The sequence below is a fragment of the Xyrauchen texanus genome, chromosome 32 (assembly GCF_025860055.1).
Source record: "Xyrauchen texanus isolate HMW12.3.18 chromosome 32, RBS_HiC_50CHRs, whole genome shotgun sequence".
In the NCBI taxonomy this organism is placed as follows: Eukaryota; Metazoa; Chordata; class Actinopteri; order Cypriniformes; family Catostomidae; genus Xyrauchen; species Xyrauchen texanus.
Window position 1 is genome coordinate 23655193 of NC_068307.1, and position 26285 is coordinate 23681477.

Sequence of the window (26285 nt, forward strand, 5' to 3'; positions counted from 1 at the left end):
AATCTACAAATGGCCACTTGAAAGCTCTGACATATGTACAGTATTAAAATCATCAGACAAAGAATTTGCCTCACTATATACTTGTCACATTTTAGTCAACGACTCCTGCTGCGTTCCATTAATTTCCAGTCCTACATTTTAACATGAGATATTTGATATGTTTTAAACAGTACAAAACAGAATTGCTAAAACTATATTTCTACATTTTCTGAAAATGAAAAAGATTTTTGTTTGCCCTTGCAGAACTAGTGTGCTATAAAAAGGCAACAAGTTACATAATATGAGGTAAAATGTATGTCTGTAGTACAAATTATGCAAGACGAGTTATGTGCCAATGTTTAATACTTGAGGTTTAAGGTTTGTTCAAATCCCAGACACACTAAAACAAAGCCAGAAGTGGACATGTCTGACTGTTTAAACAAACAAAGCAATTCAGTTTTGAAGCGCCACAGACCTACAGTGTTTACACTCCTCAGGATGTCAACCGACAATTGGCTTAAAGTTGTCTCTGCACATTAAACTGGACAGTAGAATGTGTTTTGAAAAGCATTACACACTTCATCTTTAATTTTGATGATATCAGCATTTTATTTAACATCCTCTAACCGCATCTAATTCACTCATGAACTGCTGGAGCGTATCAGAGACAGAAAGGCATGACTGGCAAAACACTAAATCCTGAATAATGCTGATCCTGTCATACAGTGTGTTGACAGCACGGGAAATGTATCAACCTATTAGTTACCTCTATCTACAGTCACGTAAAGATAGCAAAGATAATATGATGCTCTCTGTGTCATTTGAATGTGCACCTGAATATTGCATACGTGTAAGCGAGTCACACCACAGCCCTCGCATTGTAAAGGAAACGACAGTCAACAGTAGCCTTCTGTGACATATCTCGGATTGGCCAGCTGCAAGTAAACACTTCAACTGGTCAGAAACACATGAAACGAAATCAGCGCTCACTCTCTTTCCTCCCCTGGTATGGAATGTCCCCTGAGCCATGCATTAAAGAAACTCATCTGTGAGCACGGCTGTCAGACGGCAGCCCACCTCTCCACAAAATTCAGCAGACATCCCCCTACAATTGTTTTCCAGGCTATAGCAAAGCCATAGAGTCAGACAGGGTATATATATATATATATATATATATATATATATATATATATATATATATATATATATATATATATATTCACTGGCAGCCAAAAGTTTGGAATAATGTACAGTTTTTGCTCTTAGAAAATAAATTGGTACTTTTATTCACTAAAGTGGAATTCAACTGATCACAGTGTAAAGTCATGACATTAATAACATGAAAAATGACTATTACAATTTGAAAAAAAAAAGAACTTCTTAAACTACTTTGTGTTCTCATCAAAAGATCCTCCACCTGCAGTAATGACAGCTTTGCAGATCCTTGGCATTCTAGCTGTCAGTTTGTCCTGATACTCAGGTGACATTTCACCCCATGCTTCCTGTAGTACTTGCCATAGATGTGGCTGTCTTGTCGGGCACTTCTCCCGCACCTTACAGTATTTGGTGAATTAAAGTACTAATTTACTTCCGAAATCTGTACATTATTCCAAACTTTTGGCCTAAGTATACAGTATATATATATATATATATATATATATATATATATATATATATATATATATACTGTATATATATATGTATATATATATATATATATATATATATATATATATATATATATATATATATATATATATATATACATACATATACATATACATATATATATATATATATATATATATATACTGTATACTTAGTGCCAAAAGTATATATATATATATATATATATATATATATATATATATATATACACACACACACAACACAAACACACACACATGCATGCATGCACACACACACACACACATACACACACACACACACACACACACACACACACACACACATGAGCCAAAACATTATGACCACCTTCCTAATATGCTGTTGGTCCTCCACGTGCTGCCAAAACAGCACTGACACAACAAAGCATGGACTCTACAAGACCCCTGAAGGTATCCTTTGGTATCTGGCACCATGACATTAGCAGCAGATCCTTCAAGTCTAGTAAGTTGTGTGCAGCCACCATGGATCGGACTTGCTGGTCCAGCACATCCCATAAATTCTCAATCGGATTGAGATCTGGGGAATTTGGAGGTCAGGTTAACGTCTTGAACTCTTCATCATGTTCCTCAAAACATTCTTGAGCAATGTGTGCAGTGTGGCAGGCCACATTATACTGCTGAAAGAGGTCACTGCCATCAGAAAATACCATTGCCATGAAGGGGTGTACCTGGTCTGCAACAATGTTTAGGTAGGTGGCACGTGTCAAACTGACATCCACATGAATGGCCCGGCCGAAGATTTCCCAGCAGAACATTGGCCAGAGCATCACACTCCCTCCACAGGCTTGTCACTTCCCACAGTGCATTTTTGTGCCATCACTTCCCCAGGTAAACAACGCACACATAAACAGCCATCCACTTGATGTAAAATAAAATGGACTCAACGGACTAGGCGACCTTCTTCCACTGCTCCAATGTCCAGTTCCAACGCTCACATGCACAATTATCACTTATAGTCCTAATAAAGTTTCCGGCGTGGTCTTCTGCTGTTGTTGCCCATACACCTCAAGATTTGATATGTTGAGCATTCTGAGTTGCCGTAGCCTTTCTGTCAGATCAAATCAGTCTGGCCATTCTCTGTTAACCTCTCTCATCAACACAGCATTCTGTCCGCAGAACTGGTGCTCACTGGATGTTTTTTATTTTTGGTACCATTCTGTGTGTGAAAATCCTAGGAGATCAGCAGTTAAAGAAATTCTCAAACCAGCCCATCTGGCACCAACAATCATGCCATGCTCCAAATGTTTTTTTTTTCCCATATTCTGATGGTTGATGTGAACATTAACTAAAGCTCCTGACCCGTATCTGCATGATTTTATGCACCGCACTGCTGCCACACAATTGGCTGATTAGATAATAGCATGGATGATTGTTGGTGCCAGACAGGCTGGTTTGAGTATTTTTGTAACCTTGTTTAAACAGGCATAAACACAAGCAGATTACAGGTATCCCCCACATATAAATGCTGTCAAAAACTAGAATTGTCAATGAATGAATACATGCAATTTGTAAAGCTCTGAAGATTGTAATTTCTGAGAATTTACAGGGAAATCATCATACAAATGGCTAATTTATATTTGTCTTTGCATCTTAATAGAATAAGCATTTTTTTTTCTTTATTTTAACACAGAATTGTTTTTCAAACTTCAGCTTTAAATCACTGTTTACAGGAATTGCCTTAAAGAGCCCATATTATGCTAATTTACAGGTTAGTGATTTTATTTTGGGGGTCTACCCTACTGTTCATAAACACATTATTTTTCTCATTTTCACATTTCTGCTAAACCTATTTTCATCCTCTGGCTCAAACGCTCTGATTTAGGTTCTGTCTCTTTAAAGCCCCCCTTTCAGAAAAGCCCAGTCTAATCTGATTGGTCAACTAGCCCAGTCTGTTGTGATTGGTCAACCATGTGTAAGAAATGTAACACCTCTTGTTTCAGGCTTTCTTAACAGCTGTCAACACTATTGTAAATACAGTAACATTGGCGTCTGTTTTTGCTGTACCAGTTTGAGTCCGATTATTAAAGTTTGGAAGAACAAGCTGATCGACCCGAACCTCCTTCGCAAGCATGACTTGAGCAGGACGTTTCACAGAGGTAAGTTTGACTTTTGTAGCTTTCTTACAAGTACACTGTTGATTATTGTAAACCTTACAAAGCTTCAAGTAAAAGACACTTAGTGCATCTAATTTAATCATCTTTTGCTGGAATGGGTGTGGCCAAACTTTTTTAGTCTGAGCTATGAACAGAGCACAGAGGCTTACTCCCTCATATTTGGGTGTATTAGAGAGTTAGTGAGCAAGTTAGCCGTGGACTACCATGGATAGCCATAACATTACAGCTTGTAATTATATAATAATATGAGACTCTTGAGATCGACCATTTTGTTACACAGTTTTAGGTAAAAGCCGGCCCACAGCTGAATGGGCCTTACCAAAAAATAACTTTACATAGCAAGTTAGTCGAGCACTACCATGGATTGCAGACGTAAAATGACCTTTGGAAAAATAAATCCATCTCCACACTTGATCACTATTCATGATAGTAAGAATGAAAAATCTGCATAATTCAACTCAAATGTAGTTAAAAGTTGGCCCTCAGCTGATTAGCAAAACTATTTCAACACAATAATATTAGCTAACAGGTTAGCAGAGGCCTACATCTTTGCACTGGGTGTACATCGTAGCTACAACACAAAACTCTGCATTTGAACTCTCGGTAGAAGTTAAATCCACAAATAATCAAGCAAAATACAGGTTGTGATCCTGAAGTGCCAGATTGTCCCAGCAAAATGGGAATTGCACCATCTTTCAGGAGTTACTTTACTTTACTTATGCCTGCTACCCCTCCTGGGGCATAGGCCGCCAACAAGAGCTCTCCAGGCATCCCTGTCTTAGGCTTTTCTCTCCAGTTGGCTCCAGGTGTATCCAAGTTCTTTGGTATCAGCTGCCAGATCTCGGCGCCACATATTTCTTGACCTTCCTCTTTTCCTTTTGCCTTGGTGATTCCAGGTGAGTGCTTGCCTGGTGATGTTGGAAGCTAGCTTGCAGAGCGTGTGGCCAATCCATCTCCAGTGTCGTTTCAGGATCTCATCTTCTGCAGGAAGCTGATTGGTTCTCTGCCAAAGGTCCTGGTTGCTGATGGTGTTTGGCCAGCGGATCTGGAGGATTCTTCGCAGACAGGAGTTGATGAAGGTCTGAGCTTTCTTCATTGTCGCCGCTGTTGTCCTCCATGTCTCTGCACCATAGAGAAGGACCGCCTTGACATTGGTGTTGAACAGCCTGACCTTTGTCCTTAGGCCCAGTTCCTTTGAGCTCCAGATGTTCCTCAGCTGTAGGAAGGCTGCTCTTGCTTTACATATTCGTGCCTTGACGTCAGCGTCTGTTCCGCCCTGCTTGTCGATGACACTGCCCAGGTAGGTGAAGGCCTTTACTTCTTCTAACGCCTCTCCATCCAACTGGACTGGGTCATTGTTGGTGTTATTTACCTTGAGGATCTTTGTCTTCTGTTTGTTGATGTTCAGACCTACTTGAGCGGAGGTGGCAGCTGTGCTGTTTGTCTTCTCCTGCATCTGCTGTCGGGTGTGGGATAGCAAGGCCAAATCATCCGCAAAGTCCAGGTCGTCGAGTTGTGTGAAGGGTGTCCACTGGATTCCTGTTCTTGTACGTGCTGTTGTAATCTTCATTATCCAGTCGATGGCTAGTAAGAAGAGAAAGAGCGAGAGCAGACATCCCTGACGAACCCCGGTTCTCACTTCGAAGGTCTCCGTAAGCTTCCTTTCATGGACCACTCTGCTGGTCATACCGTCGTATGAGTTTCGGATGATGTTAACGATCTTGGCTGGCACACCATAATGCCGGAGAAGGTTCCAAAGGGCACTCCTATCCAGGCTGTCAAAAGCCTTCTCGTAGTCTACGAAGATGATGTAGAGGGAAGAGTTCCACTTCAGTGACTGCTCAACAATGATACGCAGGGTGGCGATCTGATCCGTACAGGATCTGTCTTTCCGGAAGCCTGCCTGCTGGTCACGGAGTTGGGTGTCCACCTGGTCCTTTATTCTATTCAGGATAATCCTATTGAACACTTTCCCTGGAATGGACAGTAGCGTAATCCCTCGGTAGTTGTCACACTTGCTGAGGTCGCCTTTCTTAGGTAGCTTTATAATGTATCCCTCCTTCCACTCCGTGGGCACCTGTTCCTCCTCCCAGATTTTCTTGAACAACGGGAACAGTATCTCTACCGTTGTTTCCAGGTCTGCCTTCAATGCTTCTGCTGGTATGCTGTCTGGACCTGCTGCCTTGCCGTTCCTCTGCTGGCCTACTGCCTTGCGGATCTCTTCTCTGGTGGGCGCACTGCAGTCTATTTGTAGATCCTCTGCTGCTGGATTGATGGTTGGCGGGTTTGCTGGCATTTGTCTGTTCAACAGTTCTTCGAAGTGTTCCCTCCATCTGTCCATTTGTTGCTCCTCTCCCTTCAATATATTTCCCTCCTTGTCTTTCACCGGCCTACCTGGCTTGCAGAACTTCCCTGACAGCATCTTTGTGATGGAGTGCAGATCTTTCATGTTGCCATTTCTTGCTGCTTTTTCTGCTTCGGCTGCCAGACCATCAACATAGTTTCGCTTGTCGGTTCTAATACGCTTCTTCACCTCTTTGTTGGCAGCTGTGAAATCTTCTTGTGCCTTGGCCTTCTCCGCTCTTGTTCTGCTGTTGTTGAGGGCTGCTTTCTTCTCTTTCATTTCCTGAATCTTCCTCAATGTCTCTGTCGACAACCACTCCTTATTCTGGTATTTCAGGGGTCCAAGGACATCACTGCATGTTGTTGTTATGGTTTCTTTCACTCTCTTCCATCTGCCATCCACTGTATCCTCCTCCTCTTCTAGTTCTTGCAATATTTGGAACCTGTTGCTCAAAACCACTCTAATTTCGTCCAGATTGTGTGTGTTCCTCAGAAAGCAGGTGTTGTACTTGTGCCTCTGTGCTGTAGTTCCCATCCACCCTTTCTTCAACTGCAGCTTCAGTCTTGCCACTACAAGGTGGTGGTCTGATGCGACGTCCGCTCCTCGCTTCGCTCTCACATCCTGTAGGGATCTTCTAAATTTCCTAACGATGCAGATGTGGTCTATCTGGTTCTCGGTGGAGCCATCCGGTGACACCCAAGTTGCCTTGTGTATCCTCCTATGTGCGAAGACGCTGCCGCCGATCACCAGGTTATTAAGAGCGCACAGATCTGCAAACCTCTCACCATTTTCATTCATGTCGCCAAGTCCATGTCTTCCCATCACTTCCTTATACCCGGTGTTATCCTTCCCCACCTTGGCATTAAAGTCCCCCATCAGGATGGTGACATCTTTTTCTGGGTAGCTCTCCAGGATGGACTGCAATCTGCTATAAAACTGCTCCTTGTCTCCCTCCTCACTGTCATTGGTGGGTGCATAGCTCTGCACAACATTCATGGTGATCTTCTTTTTCTTCGTTCGGAAAGATGCTGCGATGATCCTTGGGCCATGGGCTTCCCATCCAGTGAGTGCTTGCTGTGCTGTTCTTGACAACATCAGTGCTACTCCTTGTGTGTGGGGGGCATTTTCCTCCTCATGTCCCGAGTACAGCAGCATCTCGCCAGTGATCAGCCTTTTCTGACCGGACTGGATCCATCGAGTTTCGCTGATTCCAAGCAGAGTGAGGTTGTAGCTCCGCATTTCTGCTGCCACTTGCGCTGTCTTCCCTGCTTCGTACATGGTCCTCACGTTCCATGTACCAATGTCGGTTGCCCTGGCTGAGAGAAGGGAAATCGGCCCTGCAGCTTACAATTTACGTCGGCTTTCACTGCACAGCGTCATACTTTTTCTTGACGAAAACCCATCTCTCCCCAAGGCGGAATTGCCTGTTTCTCTTGTTTGCATTTCTGTAGCAAAAGGTTTTCTTACAGGGTGGGGTTGCTAGCCCCACGCCTAACCCTCCTCCTTTCTCAGACCAGGCTTGGGACCGTCCATGGCGGAGTTATCTTTCAGGAGTAACCGTCTTGAAAATCCAGCATTGGTTGTAGTTGTACTGCTAAATAATTTAAATAAATGTAACCACTGATTCATCAATTCGTCTGCCTTTGGAAGTACAAACAAAGAGGTTTTGCTTTTGCAGTGAAGAAAACAGCATCTCCTCGACATGGCGCCAACACTAACCCAACACATCCTGGTGGGTGGGCCAAAGTAGCCCTTAGACAGGCATTATGTGTTTTATAATGACGTAGATACTTTACGGATGAAATGGCTGGACTACAATCCAGACGTTTCTTATAGTTCTTGAGCAGCATTGTCTGTAGGAGAGAATAAGTCCCTTTTGTGTGGACTTTGTGCTTTGTAACTTTACAGACCTCTACATGCACTAACAGCTATGATACACACTAAAGAAAAGGTAAAATCCCAAAAAGCATAATAGGGCCTAAGAGAATTTCGAAATAAAATATAAAACATAATGAGTTAATTTAATAATAATTTAATTTAATTTAATTGATCAATTGTCACACATTATACATTTCTGCATATACATGGTGAAATTATTTATTTTTCACATATCCCAGCTAAGCTAAGCTGGGATATGTGAAAGGATCTTATCATACAATGTGACAGGATCTTATCATATGTGTGACAGGATCTTATCATACGATCTAAGCTAAGCTTATCATACGATCTAGCTAAGCTAAGCTAAGCTGGGGTCAGAGTGCAGGGTCAGCCATGATACAGCACCCCTGGAGCAGATAGGTTCAAGGGCCTTGCTCAAGGGCCCAACAGTGGTGTCTTGGTGGTGTTGGGGCTTGAACCCCTGACCTTCTGATCAGTAACCCAGAGCCTTAACCGCTGAGCCACCACTGCCCAGGTAATGTTTTCTGTCACCATTAGTAAGTGTGTGACAGGATCTTATCATACGATCCTTATCATTTAAAAAACAAAACAAAACAAAAAACAAACAGACATTCTACATTGATTCTACTATGACATCACCCCAAAATCATGTCTGCTCCAGAGACCACTGATTAGCCCTATGTGCTGCCCCAAAGCAAGACACTTGATTGGCCAGACAAATTCATCATTCATGTATCTTGGGCTGTCACAGCCTGTGGTCTACAACTCTGTAGATGGTCTAGTAGTAGACATTACATTTGTTTACAACATGTATACCTTTACCAGTGAAAGCAGATTCAGATAAAAAACAAAACAATGACATTAGTCTAGGGTGCAAAAATTTGAGCCTCTACTAAAAAACTGATGAGTTGAATCAAGTGTGTTAGATAAGGGAGATATCCAAAATGTTCAGTGTTGGGGTACTTCAGGACCAGGGTTGAAAACTGGTCTAGGGTGCAATATAGATTATCTGAGGGAGTATGTGAAACACACTTCATGTGTTTTTATTGATCTGATAGCTACCTGATAATGATCAAGTGTCTATAGAAGACAAACAACTGGAAATTGATTTATTTAAGCTCTACTTGTCTACTGGACTACTACTTTGGTCTACTAACTTGAAGATTAAATAAAAAGGGGAACAAATCTTACGTTGCCTCAACTCATATGACTTTCTTTCTTCTGTGGAACACCAGGGAATATATGTTGATGGACATGGAGATAAAGTAAATATATCCAGACAATGCAAGTCAATGGGGTCCAACACTTTCAAGTTCCAAAAAGGACATAAAGGTGAAGGTGAGTTTGCGACTAATTAACAGCACCGCCTATTCCTCCCCTCCTACGAGAGCACCACCCGCAGCCCCCAGTCAGGTGCATCTGTCTGCAAAAAAAAAGGGGAGATAGAAGTCAGGAGTATGTAAAACGGCTCATCACAAACTGAGGACTTTACATTAAGGAAAGCCTGTAAGCACGACTCTGTCCACTGAATCGAATCGGGGCCCCCTTTTTAGTACGGCCAGTCAGCGGACTGGTGACATCAGAATAACTAGGCACGAACCACCGGTAGTAGCCAGCCAGCCCCAGAAACTGCCTTTGTTCCTTTTTCGTCTTGAGCGTCGGTCAGGCCACGATCACTGCGGTTTTTTCAACCTGTGGACGCACATGCTCATGACCCAAGTGGAACCCCAGATACCTAACTTCCACCCGCCCAACTGTGCACTTCTGGTTGGCCATGAGTCCCACCTGTATTGGCCATGAGTCCTGCCTGTAGCAGCACTCTCAGGACAGCCCTCAGATGTTGCATATGATAACTATAAATAATATTGTCATCTAGATATACCGTGGCATATGCAACATCATATGCGGTCTGAGTATCTTGTCCATGAGGCGCTGAAATGTGGCCGGGGCCCTGAACAAACTGAACAGAAGAGTCATGAATTGGTGTAATCCGAACAGAGTGAAAAAATCAGTTTTTAGAGTTAAAGTGATCTGCCAACAACCCATTGTCAAGTTCAGCGTAGAGTAAAATTGAGCTGTGCCCAACCGATCCAGTAATTCATCAATTCGTGGCATTGAGTAAGCATCAAATATGGATGCCACATGGTAGTCCACAGAGCTCTTCGGTACCAGAACTACTGGGCTGGCCCAATCCCTGTGAGACTCTTGTATTACGCCCATAATAAGCATTGCCTGTAATTATTCCTGAAATACCTTTTTCTTGTGTTCAAGAAGGCGATAAGGGCAGCTACGAACCACTACCCCTGGGGTGGTCTCAATATGAACATATTGAATTTGGCTTTTGTTATTTGAAGGGCCTTCCTCCCAAGCTTCCCGTAGCACACCACGCAGCCGACACCTATATAGTAGCTTGAATGGGGAAAACACCGTGGAGGCTCGCAGGGCCTCTTGTACTGCAAACAACAGGGGTTCGAGCCACTTATCCCAATTTTTAGCATCTTCATGTACAAACTTACGAATCATGTTTTTCAAAGTCTTATTAAATTGTTCGACCAATCCGTCAGTTTGGGGGTGATAAATGCTGGTGCGAATCGATTTAATGCCTATTAATTCATACAGTTTGCGTAGTGTATGTGACATGAATGGTCAGTGAGGATTTCCTTTGGAATCCCCCCTCGGGAGATAATTTTGAAGAGTTCCTCCACAACACTACATGCTGAGATGTTGCATAGAGGCACTGCTTCTGGATATCGAGTTGCATAGTCCACCAGAACTAATACAAAGAGATGGGTGCATGGAAACTTCCTCTCCAGCCATTTTGTTGCATGTCACACACTGCAAAACCACTTTGCATGACACGTCCAAAAACATTACCCTCAATACATTTCTAAACTCAGGTCAATCGGTTCCCAGAATTAGTGGATGGGTGAGGCTGGAATTAACCGTGGAATTGACTCTATACTTTTTCCCCTGAATAGAATCTCATTGGTAACCGTCGGATACTAATAAATGTCACCATGCACACACCTCATCCTCACCACTATAATGAGCGACAGGTGTTAGAGTAATCTTAACCCAGGTGACGAGCCTTAACGCTCTCCTTCTTCCGTAGACAGACGACCCCCCCACACACACACACACAATGCCACATAAATGTAATCCACACGACTCGAGTGGTTTAATCCATGTCTTCTGAACCATTTGGACCTTGCATTGTATGGATATATTCACATCATATCTCCATCAAAATATCTTTGTTTGTGTTCCCCATATAGAAGTAAGAAAGTTGTATGAGTTTGAAATGGCATACGGGTGAGTAAATTATAAGAGAATTTTAAAATTGGGTGAAATATCCCTGTAGATGGTTATGTGTCAAACATCATACTCATCCATTCATTATTACATAGATAGAGGAAAGTTCATAATTTAAGACGGTGCAGTTTGACAGTGTGGGCTGTTGGAAAAGAGATACTGCTGTTACCTGTGAGGTGTTAACCAGCATGGGATAAAACATGATTAAATATCGTGAGACAAATATGTAATTTGTTTAACAAGACAATGTTGATAGTGTGATTGTTAGCAATATATGTGTCTTTGATGGTATGTGTTTAAACATGAAGAAACAGATGGCCCAGGAGTGCATCAATGAACAGTAAAATTTGTAACAACTTTGTTGACTCAGGAAATATAATGCATGTATTCATCACAAAACAAGAGCACATACTGTATGGTTGAGTGCGGTTACGTAAAATATTTACATACATTTATAGCTAATACAATTTTGATAAAACTTTCAAAATGTAAATTAAAGGGGTAGAGCATTCTCCTTGTCTAGCTGCAGTTCTAAAGAGTGTATTGATGTTTTTTTCAAGATAGCATATATGTACAACCACACAAAATTATATAGTAGAATGGAATCTTTCAGTAGAATTCCAACAGAATGCATTGGGTATTCCCTGCCCATCTGTATGCCAATGTTTTATGGTATCATTATAGATGGATATTGTTTTGAAGAACTACAAAATAATTGAGAGCAAAAAAAAAACAATAATAAAAAAATGCTGTGCATTGAACAAGCACTACACAGACCCCTTTAAAAGTTGTGCACTGTTAACATGTCAACAACCGTGTTTCCCGCTGACAGCGTATAAACACGCTCCTACTGCTGGGCCCCATGGCAGTTGTAGGTCCCTAGGCTTCAGCCCCTATAATCCCCTGCGTTAATGCGCCCCAGCTTAGTAGTGAGAACCCACTGTGTCAAAACAAAACAGCACCATAAAAGTAGTCTATGACTTTTGTGCTATATTCCAAGTTTTCTGAAGTCAGAAAATAACTATGTGTGAGGGACATTCAGAAATTTAAGTCTGTTCGCTTCTAGAAAAAATCTTTCAAATTAATTTCTCACTGTCTACTTGTGTAGCCTCACATATGCAAAACATTTAACAGCTCAGTGACCATCAGAATGATAACACTGTTGTCTTCTCATTAACATCATTGCCAGATGTTAAACATAGGGTCAAAGCATTGCTTTCTTTTTTCTAGAACACAAATGTGCACAACTGGGTCTTCTCATACAAGTTCAAATTGTATCTACAGTGAATAAAATATTTCATCATGTAAACCATTAAAATGCTTGTATTGTGCAGCAAAAATCTGGTCACGCACAAGTAAAATCTGTTCTTCCTTCTGTCCACACAGTACGTACAGTATTGTGATTCACTGGGATGTCAATCACTGGAACTGAAACTCAAAGCATATTGTTGCTCTCCACATGCTTAGCATACACCAAGAAAAACGTATTTAGTTGCTAGGATGCTTGTAACCAAAGAGTTCTATTTTTATTTTAGCAAACCATTGCATATGGTTCTAATTTGTCTAACCAAATGTTGTGATGTATAGTGGCCCCACAAATTGGTATGTGGTATTTGGACACTTTTGGACATTTAAATCATATTTAAAAATATTAAAACAAATAGCATCTGCAAACGAATGATGCTAGAGTTTTCTCAGTACTGTCTTCAATTTTCTTAGCCATGTTTGCAGACTTCTAAACCACTGGTGTCAATGTGACTTTTAATAGATGTACTGTATGTTGCTAGTTTCCCTGAAGTTCTCACAGGTTTCCTAGGAGAGTAACCACACATGAATATAATTACATTAACTATGGTTTTTCTCAAACATTTTAAAAGCGGAAAAGTTCAAATACATAATGTCTTTATTTTCAACATTATCATTTGAAACCAAACGCACTTCATTATGTGAAATGTTTGGCTTGAAATGTTGCATGTGTTATCTTTCTTTAAAAAAAATAAATGCCACTTGGTTTGATATATGTTATCTAATGCAATGACATTTAAGCTTTTTAAGTGTGGCTTCAATTTCCAAATACTTTTTGGAGCAACTGTATACTGTACTTAAATGTCCTTCCTCTGCTTTGTGAGAATCACTTATCTTGAGATTGTATTCCTCAGTCAGTTGGTTGGGGGAATCCATGGTTGCTGAGTTTAAGCACAAGACCCAGGCGATTCAATGAGACTGAGAGTTTATTAAGGCTCTGGAATTGTCATCACCTACCTAAAATACCACTAGGGGGATCTACTGGAAGAATGCCTAAACTTAAGCCAGACTGTTCTCACTGTGAATTTGGGGATAGTAGGTTGAAAGTTCTTCAGCAACAGTAAACTCAGTCTGTTCTTACTGAAATTCAAACTACTGCTCCCAGTGGTGGAAGTGGGAAGTGTTTTTGAATGTATGGTCAAATGTGAGCTCCAATGTCCAAATAAACTTTTCTATAATAAAAATACTATAAAAGTTATAACTTTACAAAAATAGCAACTGCCGGTATATTGAATAATGAAGACCCCATCAAATCAAATCAAAAATAAAAATTTAATAAGCTAAAAATAAAAAGCTTTAATCACTGAGCCACCATTGCACCTAAAACTAATTTTGCAGAATACAAATTAAGATTTTTAGAAGAATATTTCTGTAGGTCCTCAGAATGCAAGTGAATGGTTGCTAAAATGTTGATGCTCCAAAAAGCACATACTGTATAATCAGCATAAAAGTAATCCATATGACTACAGTGGTTAAATCCATATGTTCAGAAGTGATATGATAGGTGTGGGTGAGAAATTGATCAATATTTAAGTACAGTTTTGGTAGAAATTATTCTCCCTGCCCAGTAGGGGGTATATGCATAAATAATGTGAACCATCAAAAACACAAGAAGAAGAAGAATGTGAAAGTTAAAGTGGAGATTGACTGAGCAGGGAGGAGAATTTATAATAAAAACTGTCTAAAATACAGGGGCAGGTTATTATTTCTGAGGCCCCAAGTAACTGACCAACCATGTGCTCCATTTTTTTTAATTTTGCTTAAATGACACAAAATGTAATTTAAATCATAATTTTAAATTCATCCTATCAGCCATTATAGCCAAGCACATTCAACATGTTCAGCTAAATACAATTCTAGATAATTAATGCATGCTTTTTTTTTCTCGACAATACAGTGATTAAGCAATATTTACCTTCATATATTTTTACAAAACACTTTTTATGAACAGGGTGTGCAAAACTTACTGCTTCACTCAGAATTCATTTTTATTTTTTATTATTATAACCCAACAATTATTAATTGTGGTCCAGTTTTCATTATAATACAATATGATACAGTATTATTATTACTTTGAGGATTTGTTGTATTCAATAGTAATATATTTCTGTCTTACTTTTCTTTCACCTGGAGATTATATTCTAATTCTGCAGTGTATTGTTCATCATGTTGCAAAAGGCTGTATTTTATGTAAGCATCATCGTAACAGTAACATACAAGCCATGGTAGCCCCTCAGCACACTAGAGCAGAAGGAAAAAAATAAACATTGCCATTTATACAATTTATCAAGTGCTGAAACTTTGCTTGGTGCACAATAATCTGGAATAATGTTAAACATTGTAACAGTCACCTCCTTGCAATCTGAATTTGTTCAAAACGTTTAATATTTGTGACACTTGAAAACAAACTAAAAACAATCTAGGTGCAGTGCAATGAGTGAAACAGAACACAAGTGTCTGGACATGCGTTTTGAAACCTGAAGTTATTTTTAACTTGACACAGTGTCTACAAATGTGCCGGTCCTGCATGAGACACTGAAGAAACAGCAAGACACGGTGCAACAGTCAAGGATGTTTGTCCAATGCATGTTTACATATGAAAACAATGGCAAAACAGAGCAGACTTATGCAAAAATGGGCAAAACAATAATTATTTTTCATAAATTACAAACTCGAACCCAAAGTCATATTTGAAAAACTGAACCGAACCCGGTGGACCTCTAACATGAACCGCTCTATGAGCACTGACAACAGCATATTCGCGCGTGTACCCAGAACATCATGTCACCCCTCAAGCAGTTTTTGCAGAGCTTTCCTACCAGGGCGGGGGCCCCTCCGATGTCTGGGCCCCACCCAATTGCATTGTTATAATATTGACTGCAACTGCTATAATATTGATCTGTTTCTCAACCACACCTATCAAATCACTTCTGAAGACATTGATTTAACCTCTAAATTCATATGGATAACTTTTATTTTGAACTATGTGAATTTTTGGCACACATTCACTTGCATTGTACGGACCAAAAGCACTGAGAAATTAATCTACAAATATTCAATTGAGTTATACACATCTATGATCGCATACGGGTGAGTAAAAGATAAGAACAATTTCATTTTTGGTAAACCATTTATTTAATTGTATGTAAGATGAGAATTAGTGTGTTTCAAATCTTTTTTTCATGTGTCTCAAATAAATTTGAAAGAACCCATATTATGCTAATTTACAGGTTCATGATTGTATTCTTTCTACTAGAATAACTTTACATGCTTTAATTTTCAAAAAACAAATTTTTATTATACTGTACATTTCTGCTAAATTATTGTAGGGTGCTACTGGTTGTTTAGATACATTTTACTATCAAAATTCTAAATTCTATCCTCAGTGCTCCACTCTTTGACAAGACAAAAATGATAGTAAGTGACTGATCGAGTCTCATAAAAATCGACCCTGAATGTTGAGTGTTTTGATTAATAATCAAAATAATAAAAAAGGGAAGAAACTAGTCAAATTATTGCCATACGAATCCAACAGTAATCTGGTTACAGTTGGCTTCTAAGAACAACAAAATTACAATGCACTGAAGTAATAGGGGAGATCTTGACGTGGCAGAGGCTGGCTTCAACACAATATTCAAACAAACATTTAGGAGTATTTCTTATTATAAAATAACAAGCATAATCAAACAGCAGTGAACACTGCCAATATAATAGGTGGATTTTTCACAAGCGACAAAATTGGCAAAAAAAGTTATTGATATTTTGTTAAAAATGTACATAGTATTGCTAGATAATGTTTATTTAGCAAGTTTCACAGAAACTGCCAAAAAAACTTTTATATAAAAAGAGGCTCGCCGATGACGGTCATGTTTTTTTTACCAGAAAAAAAACTAGCTAGCAGTGCTACTACAAATAAATGCTTCGTAACTAAAAAGGTTTGACTCTCTTCCACAAGCAACAAAATTGTTAAAACATTATTGATATGTAGCTAAAAATGTACATAGTATTGCTAGCTAATGTTTATTTAGCAAGTGTCACAGAAATGTGCTTAAAAATAGAGGCTAACTGCCTGTCCGAATGAACGGCGTCATTTTTTCCAGAAATAAACTAGCGTTACTCCTAAAAATAAATGCTTCGTAACTAAAACATTTTGACTTTCAATAAACAATATTGGCAACATATGTTAAATAACTTGTCTTACCTTTAAATATCGCCTCAGTTTTCAATTTAAAGCAGTAAATCCAACACTGGAGGTAATCTCCCATGACATCCTCTCTTGCTCAGCTCAGGCAAATGGAGGATGATGCAGATGGTGATACATTTATTATTCAAGCCCAGTAACCCCTTAACCAATCATATGTGCCTTTAGCTTATACTGTCCTGAGGATCTGGCAGTTTTCAGACATAAAATCGGTGATTGGACGGCAAAGATATTGAGACAGGAACCATGGGAATAATTGTTCCCAAATTTGAACTCTCCGGCTGGAAAGGGTTAACCTCATAATCAAGATTTCTGACTCACCGTGTGACCTTAAATTCACTTGGTTGGTAATTTAGAGTTTGAGTTGTGCAGCAATACAAGTACTTTATATCCCAGTGTGAATTCTAATAGTTGAGTTCCCCTGTCACACAGCCAGTTTTGATGTTCCTGAGCTTGGAGCAAATTATCCTGTGTTAATTGACCCAAAGTCTGAAGCTTTGTTCTAAGATCAAGATTGTACTGAATTTTATTTTACTGTTTGAAGGTCCCACCTCCCAAGTTTCCCATATGACGTCGAGTACGACACGCGGCCAATGCCCATATAGCAGCTTGAATGGGGAAAAACCTGTGGAGGCATGCGGGATGTCTCGCACTGCAAATAACGTCTCGCACTGCAAATAACAGTGGATTGAGCCACTTATCCCAATTCCTAGCATCCTCATGTATGAACTTATGAATCAGATTTTTTAAGGTTTTATTAAATTGTTCCTCAAACCTATCTGTTTGTGTGTGATAAACACTGGTGCGAATAGACTTAATACCCAACAATTCATATAGTTTGTGTAGTGTTCGTGACATAAATTTAGTGCCTTGATCTGTGAGAATTTCTTTTGGAATCCACACTCAGAAGATTATTCTGAAGAGCGCCTCTGATGCTGAGATGTTGCACAGGCACACTGCCTCCTGATATCTCGTTGCATAGTCCACCAGAACTATTACAAAGCGATGCCAACATGCGGTCCATTCTAATGGCCCGACGATGTCAATGCCAATTCTCTCAAAGGGGACCTTGATTAGCAGCAGAGGGCGCAATAGTCTTTTGTGGTGGCCAGTGGATTCACCAACTGTCATTCGCGGCACGCTGCTCCCCACTTGTGAACATCCCCGTGAATACATGGCAAAAAAAACAGGACATTATTCGGTTCAGTGTTTTCTCGTGACCTAAATAGCCAGCCACTGGATTATAGTGAGCCGCTATACAACCTCTGGGTTGTTTTTTTTTTTTCTTTGAGTTTACCAATCTTTAAAAATTTAAAATATGGGTACATGAGTGCAATGCCAGGCTGGAGCTATTGACTATCGATGACTCTCACTTGGTGAAATGCGTATATGCTTCCTGTGGTCAGCTTGATATGAAGCAGAAGTAGACAGCCCTGTCAATGCCTTTCCCACCATAGCATCACATGTCACACACAGAGATAACATTTTACTGGACCCATCCACTCATATTACACCTAATAAATTCTGCAAAAAAGCCTCTACTCTATGCTTTTTTCTCCTGAATAGTATCTCAGTGGTAACCACCGAATACATATGATTATCCCCATGCACACATGCTCACCCGTTTATTCGTGCCCAATGCCCCTTCTTGCATCAAGCGTTGGTAAACAGAGGTTTGAGAACAGCTTGAATCCACCAAAGCTTGGAATGTCACCCCTTTTAGACTCACCGGTATACGATACCCATGGAGCACCAGGGATCCGGACCAGTGTCTCCACATCCATTGCCGAGCATTGATCCCTGCAACCCAAACAGACTGGTCCTGACTTCCCTACCTCAAACACGGGGAAGGACCCCCTAAATCGTGGAAGGGGTTTGGGTGGGATTCCTCCCCTTCCGGGGAGCCAGAATAGGATGGAAAGGGGAGTGGCGAGATGGGGTGCGGTGCGGTGGTGGTGAGATGCAGGGGAGAGAGAGGGAGAAGAGAGAGAGAATGAAAAGCTTCTGGTTCGCTGCCTCCCGGAAACGCTCTCAAGTAGTCCTCAGCGAGCTGGACTACCTCCTCAAGGTGAACCTCAGTAGCACTGGACCCATTCTGCCATCACTAGAGGAAGGTTGGTGATGAACTGCTCCAGTGTCACTAGGTCGATGATCTCCATGGCGCCGCAGGCTCGCTCAGCCAGCAACCATTTCTGGCAGTCATTCCGGAGCTAGTGTGCAAAAGCCGTGTTTCCCGAACCTCAGGGACCTGAAATGCGGATGGCTCTGTTCGGGAGTATGGCCAACCCATTGAACGATGGCCTTCTTCAGGTTTTTATACTCAAGGAGGCCGGTGGCAGGAAGTTGCTGGGCCACTACTTGTGCTTCCCTGGGGAGTAGCAGTAACAGTCGGGTCAGCCACTGATCGGGAGGCCATTTCCACACATCAGCTGTCTTTTCAAAGAGGTCGAGGAAAGCCTTGGTATCATCGCTTGGCAATGTGGACTTTGAGGTCGCAGCTGCAGACCCCTCTCAGTCCATCAGGCTCTGGAACGCCTCTTGGTCCTCCACATGAACCTGGAGCTGGAGTTGGAAATGTTGCTCCTGCTCTAGGCAAACTGTGGGCCTGGTGTTGTGTTTTCTGGATGCTGGCGAGGGACTTGATGTCTTCGCACAGTGGTGAAGACTTCATGACAAAGTTGTGCTCCAATAAATCCTTGGTTTCGGCACCACTGTGGAGTTTTCACTGTCTGGTATTTGTATTACTCTTCAGCATCATAAAACGTAAACAAAAAAGGCACTCAGTGGCCAAGTAGTCACTCACACAAATGAGTAAAGGGTTCTTATCAAGCACACACAGGTACTGTCTCTCTCTCTGGTCTCTCTCTACCACTTTGAGGCCTTGTGCAAACTTTTATGTCTCCCTCAGAATCACTACAAGAAGAAACAAGTTTACCGTGCTTTCTCTCCCACAGACAGACACACCGCCACGCACACATCGCAACAATTTGTTTTTTAATATTGGTTTTGAAAATGAATGATGAAATAAGTAGTTTTTTGTTTTTCCAATTTTGAACTCCTAATTGAAATGAACAAATGATTCACAGATTATTGTGACATCACAGTATAGTTTATTTGAATAGCCCTGCCTCCACAACATACATAATCTTTGTAGTGAACTGATAGAGCGGCTGTGGCACTAGCAGATTCTGGTATAGGTAATATAGGCAGGAGCCTAGGGCAGCAACATACTCTGGGGTGGCACAACAGGTGACCTCCGCCACCCCCGCACAGAGCTCAAAAGATCACAATGAGAGAAAGGTGCCCCGAATTGAAGCCACCCCGCCCCTCGCTTGCGATGGAAGAAAGATGCCCCAAATCGTGCCACCCCACCCCCGCACAAAGCTTGCAAGATCGTAATCGTGAAAGGTGCCCCGATTTGTCACTGATAGGCCAATCAGCCTTGAAGGCTCTATATGGTTAGGATTATAGATGTTCAAAATGCATTCTTACATTCTGAACAAACATAAGATAACCATGATCAAATGTAAAGGTACACCATGACACAGGATTGCCTCAGTGGTCCTGAGAAAATAAGTATCAACCATGTGATTGCTGGGCAGATATGACAAATTCATTAATGATTTTGCATCAATAAAAACTAGGATGGGAGGGTTACATTTTAAGTTAGGAATGATTTATTGACTCTAAAATGTAATTGTTTATATATACCGTAATTTCCGGACTATTGAGCGCACCTGAATATAAGCCGCACCCACTGATTTTTAAATAAAATATTATTTTGAACATAAATAAGCCGCACCTGTCTATAAGCCGCAGGTGCCTACCGGTACATTGAAACAAATGAACTTTACTCAGGCTTTAACGAAACACAGCTTGTAACAAAAATAAATAGGCTTTAACGAAACACGGTGTGGCAGCGGGGGTGTGGTCAAGCGCCCGTCCGGGAGAGAAAAGCGATAAGGGCGCTTACACCTGAGCTAAATTATGTCTAACACCGGTGTCTAATTTCAGTAAGCATGGGGAGAGCGGCATAAAAAGGCAGCAGCCACAGAGCTGAGAAAGTGACACACGTCAGTCTAGTGTTGGCGCATAGAAGAATTGAGAAACTTTATAAAATTGATTGTAAACATTGCTGTGGCCATTAAAAGCCTTACCTGGAACGTCAAGTGCCCTGCTGAAAACTGTCACACTGGTGCCCGTGAGACAGTTTTCCCAAGAAGGACACGTGAAGCAGGGCACTTGAAATTAGACACTGGTGTTAGACATAATTTAGCGCAGGTGTAAGCGCCCTTACAGCTTTTCTCTCCCGGATGGGCGCTTGACCACGCCCCCGCTGCCACACACGGCTTGTAATAAAAAATTTGCAGTAAACAGTAGCCTACCAAGAAAGTCATTGGTCAATATCTTCCTCATCCTGTGCACTGAAACCACTGAAGTCATCTCCTTCGGTGTCGGAGTTGAATAGCCTCAGATTTAGTTGTCTTTTTGCAGAGTCAATTCCTCATGCTGCTGTTTCCAACATCTTATCATCGACTCATTAAGACCAAGCTCCCGTGCAGCAGCCAGATCAATCGCCTTTAACTTGAAAGCAGCATCATATGCATTTCTCCATGTCTTTGCCATGGTGAGGGTGACAAAATTACTACCGTAATCAGAATGATGGGAAGTTTGAGCGCGCTCGATTTAATCTAAACAGTAAACAAAAAAAGTTGTTTTGACCTTAACCCGTTCGGCAATTTCATTGGTCTAATGAAAGCTTCACGCCGCCAAAAAACTGAGCACGTCACAGAATGTTTTTTTTTTTTTTTATAAAATTTGAAAGCGGGAAAAATCCATATATTAGCCGCGTCATTGTATAAGCCGCGAGGTTCAAAGCGTGGGAAAAAAGTTGCGGCTTATAGTCCGGAAATTACGGTACAGTGTACATGTTTATATGATAAATATATATATATATATATATACACAAATATATATACACTGTATATAGTTCATTTCTATATTCATTGTGAAAAATGAAAAATTTAAATTCTCTCCAAAAAGCACATTAAGGAAGCATAAAATTAATAAATAAATAAATAAGACTCCAGTGGTTAAATCGATGTCCTCAGAAGTGATATGATAAGTGTGTGTGAGAAACATACATATTCATGGTTGATATCAATATTTATGTCCCTTTTTACTCTAAATCTTCAATGTGAATTGGAACTAAAAAGTAATCATGTTAAAGTAAAAAAAGGATTGATATTGATATGTTTCTCACCCACACCAATCATGTCCCTTCTGAAGACATTGATTTAACCACAGGAGTCTTATGATTACTTTTATGCTGCCTTTATGTGGTTTTTGGAGCTTCAAAGTTTTGGCCAACATTCACTTGCATTGAATGGAACCACAAAGCTTAGATATTCTTCTAAAAAAATTCTGCTTGTGTTCAGCAAAAAATAACAAATTGAAACATATCTGGGGAGTCAAGAGGGTGGGTAAATTATGAGAGAATTGTCATTTTTGGGCGAACTATACTTTTTTTTTTTAATTTTGTGTGTTAAAGCATAGTGCCATAATAAAACGTTAATAAAAAAAGTAATATGCTATGGGGTTGGGGATGTTAAGATGGGCGCCACGTCGGATCTCACCTAGGGCACCAAGTAACCAGAACCAGCACTGAGCTGAGATACTTCAACTCTGAAGGTGATACTGTTGTTAATGTAGTTTGCTTTTAACCAAAGAAAAGATTAACATGTAAAATAAGATCCCTAGACATTGTTGTGTTCCTGGTTGTGGAAAAACTACATATCTGTATAGACTTCTAAAAGATCCAAATGTTAGGAATGAATGACTTATTTATACAAAGTTCCTAAGCATATAAATGTAGGATTATATGTTTTGTTTGGCACATTTCTCTAATGATTCTTTTTAAAATCTTAATTAGCAAATAAACTTATATTGAAAGATGGAGCAGTGCCAACTATATTGGACATGACAGTAATCCTGGTGAGTAACAAATTTAATACTACTGTTTCTGTATGTGTTTGTTTGATATGTAAGGAATTGAATAGTCAGATGTTTTTATTGCTAAATAAACCATGATCAGGATTGTGGTTATTACATGGTTACATACCAAACAAATACAAAATATGTATGTATTGATTAAGGGTGTAACGGTTAAAAATTATCATAGTTTGGTTTGTATCACGGGCCCTCTACATTTGTCGCCATTGAAATACACGAGCAGCGAATGGAATCTTTGCAAAATTAGAAGACTCTCAGCTCCCCTGCAGTGTTCCGGCGGACATTCTACACCTCGTCGTTTTAAGCTTCTTTGGTGAACGGGTCCTCGCTACATTGATACACATACTACATGCAGCTGTAGTACTATACATGCAGAAGAATTGAAATTATATGATTTGAATCTAGAAAAACCCAACCTTTTTAATCCTGGAATTCCTCAGCATCATAAATTAACGGACCAAGCATTAACAGTACTACTGAAGGCCTGTCTTTGGACAATAAAATGGCCAAGACACTCTAAACAACCTACCTGAACTTCCTCACAGAGTTACAGCAGACTTTTCCTTGAAAGGTTTCCAAAAGGCCATCAGATTTGCATGACTCAATCCAGAAACATTCATTCTAATCCAGAAACATTTTACACAAAGTCACAGTACTTTACCAATTTAATCTTCTAAAATGTACAGCATGAATTTAAATCCACGATTTATACATTACCTAGCCTTGCGAGGTAATTCTGAAAATTGCTTTGAACTGTGGTAACTTGTATAACTGACAAATTAATGATTATAGCCTGATACACCTCTTTAAAATGTGTGTAATGTTTTATCCATGTGATATAACCAAGGAATTAACCAGTATGATTATTATGATGTTTAGTATGTAAACATTTGCTGGCGTATGCAGAGAAAGCTGATGACAACGAACGTCATGCCTCTTGTACCATCTGCAAGATATAAAGTTAATGTTTAAACGTGCACTATTTTGAGTGGGAATTTTGTAAAAGAATCTGAAACAAAGGACCATAAAATGAACTGTCGAAAAAGAAAGCCCATTTGAGCATGTGACTGAACTTCTGATTGGCGCAGGACACCTTTGGGGATGGGGCCAATTTCAGTTCAAATGTTTCCAAAAAGGAAGCCTCTGGTCTCTTCTCTCTCTCATCTTCTTCTGCTCTTCTCCTTCTCGATTCCATAAGCGAGCATGTGCATCTTACGAGTGAGCACGTTCAGGCCATTCTGCAGTGTCTGTCTCAGTTCAAAGTGGGAGTCTTATGGCCATGATTCCATTAGGTCTTTTACACATAAGAGCTCTTCAGTACTGGCTCAAGTACCTTGTGCCATGGAAGCCTGGCGTCATGGATGCATTCGCATTGCTATATCTGGCAGCTGTCTAGCTGCTTTAACACCTTGGACAGCTCCTGCTTTCTACCAGCAAGGAGTCATGCTGGGTCAGGTTTTGAGGCAGAAAGTGATGACCATGGACCCTTCCAACACAGGCTGGGGTGCATTGTGTGATGGATGCCCCAGCCTTCAGCACCTGGAAAGGTGCGAGGAGGCCATGGCACATCAACCGCCTGGAGCTGTCAGCTGTTTTCCTATCCTTGAAGGCTTTTCAGTCCAAAATAGCGAATTATCATGTTTTGATTCGCTTGGACAGCACGACAGTTTATAACTGTCAGGGCGGAATTCATTCACTGCCAATGATGAAAGTGACACTTTGCCTCCTCCTGTGGAGCAAGCACCATCTCCTCTCCTTACCAGGCGACATATGTCCCAGGTCTTCTGAATTGTGGTGCGGACCTCTTGTCATGCCAAGGAGCAATGCCGGGCGAATCGAGAATTCATCCTCAGACTGTCCTGAGGATTTGGGAAATATTCAGCAAAACTGAGATTGATCTATTTGCCTCCACGGGGAATGCCCACTGCCCACTCTGATACTCCAAGTCCCAAGCTCCGCTAGGAGTGGACGCAATGGCCCACAAATGAACTGCCCCCTTAAACTTAATAGCTCATTGTGCCACTTTTGGGAAGGTTCACTACTGTACCAAGTTTTTTTGTTTTTTGTCAGCCAAACGGAGATAATTGCTCTCACTGTGGTTCTTTGGAGTAACAGAGCCTTTGAAATAGCCGTTTAACCCTTTCCAGACTGATGTATTTCAGTCACCTTTTTCCTAATTATTTCTGGAATTTCTTTCGATCTTGGCATTGTGCGCTACTGGGTGAGACCTTTTAGCCAAATTCATGCTGTTGTAAAAGTTCTATTCAGGTGTTTATTTGATAGAACAGGGCTGGCAGTAATCAGACCAAGGTGTGTCTAGTCCAGCTGAACCTCATTATAAATGCTGTTTCATAGATTTGGGGATTAATTAACTGGGGTTAAACACTTTTTTCACACAGGCCAAGTTGGTATTGGATAGCTTTTTTGCTTCAATAAATAACATTAACATTTAAAAAACATATTTTGTGTTACTCAGATTGCCTTTGTATTATGTTAGAATTTTTTTTAACAATTTAGCATGAGATATACACAAAAACAGAAGAAATCAGGATGAGGCAAATACTTTTTCACAGTAATATTTGAAGGCTGTAGATCACTGTAAAGGGATTTAGGCGGGCAAGGAGGAGGCGAGAACCGGCTTGACAATATAAATAATATTTTAATGTAAAACTAAATCAAAAGACACAAACACACACATGACAGTCAACTGACCGTAAACGATCTCTCTCTCGTCGCACCACATTCCGCAGTCGGCCCTTATCCTTTTCTGAGGCTTAATTAGCCCGATAAGGGTCCGGGTGTGTATAATCATGACCCGGCCCCACCCTCCACCCTGTCACAATCACTATAAGGAACTTTACAATTAAAATGTATACGAAGGATATTGTGACGTGGCTCGAGTATTTTAATCACACATGGAAATAACACATCTTCGTCAGCAGAGAAGGGAAAAACATTGTTGGCAATGAACACCCCAATCACTTTAGTTATTGTTTTATGCCTGTCCGAATTAGCCAGTGCCTACTTAAAAATGAAAGAGAGTGTGTGCAGTTTCAGCTCATGCGGCTCTGTGCAAGCAGCATGCTGTCTTTCCCTGGTGATTTCTGTGTAATTACCAGTATACAGCACTCACGTAGAGCGATGTCTGCAAACACTGCCTGTTTTGTAAAAGTCTTTTGACCATCGCTGTTGTAATTGACTGCAAAAAGAAAATGTTTCCAGACTGGAGACCTTAACACAGCGGGCTTCTCTATCAGTGGCTCGTTTTCTCCACTTGCCATTTTCAACTACACTCAACCTTGCAGAACAGTGATGTCATCAAGTTGACCCAGTTGAAACACAGATGGAGCGTGCCCATCTACAGATTTATTTAGGTGCATTAGCCGAGTTTGTAACCGTGAAAGTCTATTTGCCGCTTAATTTTCTTTGCA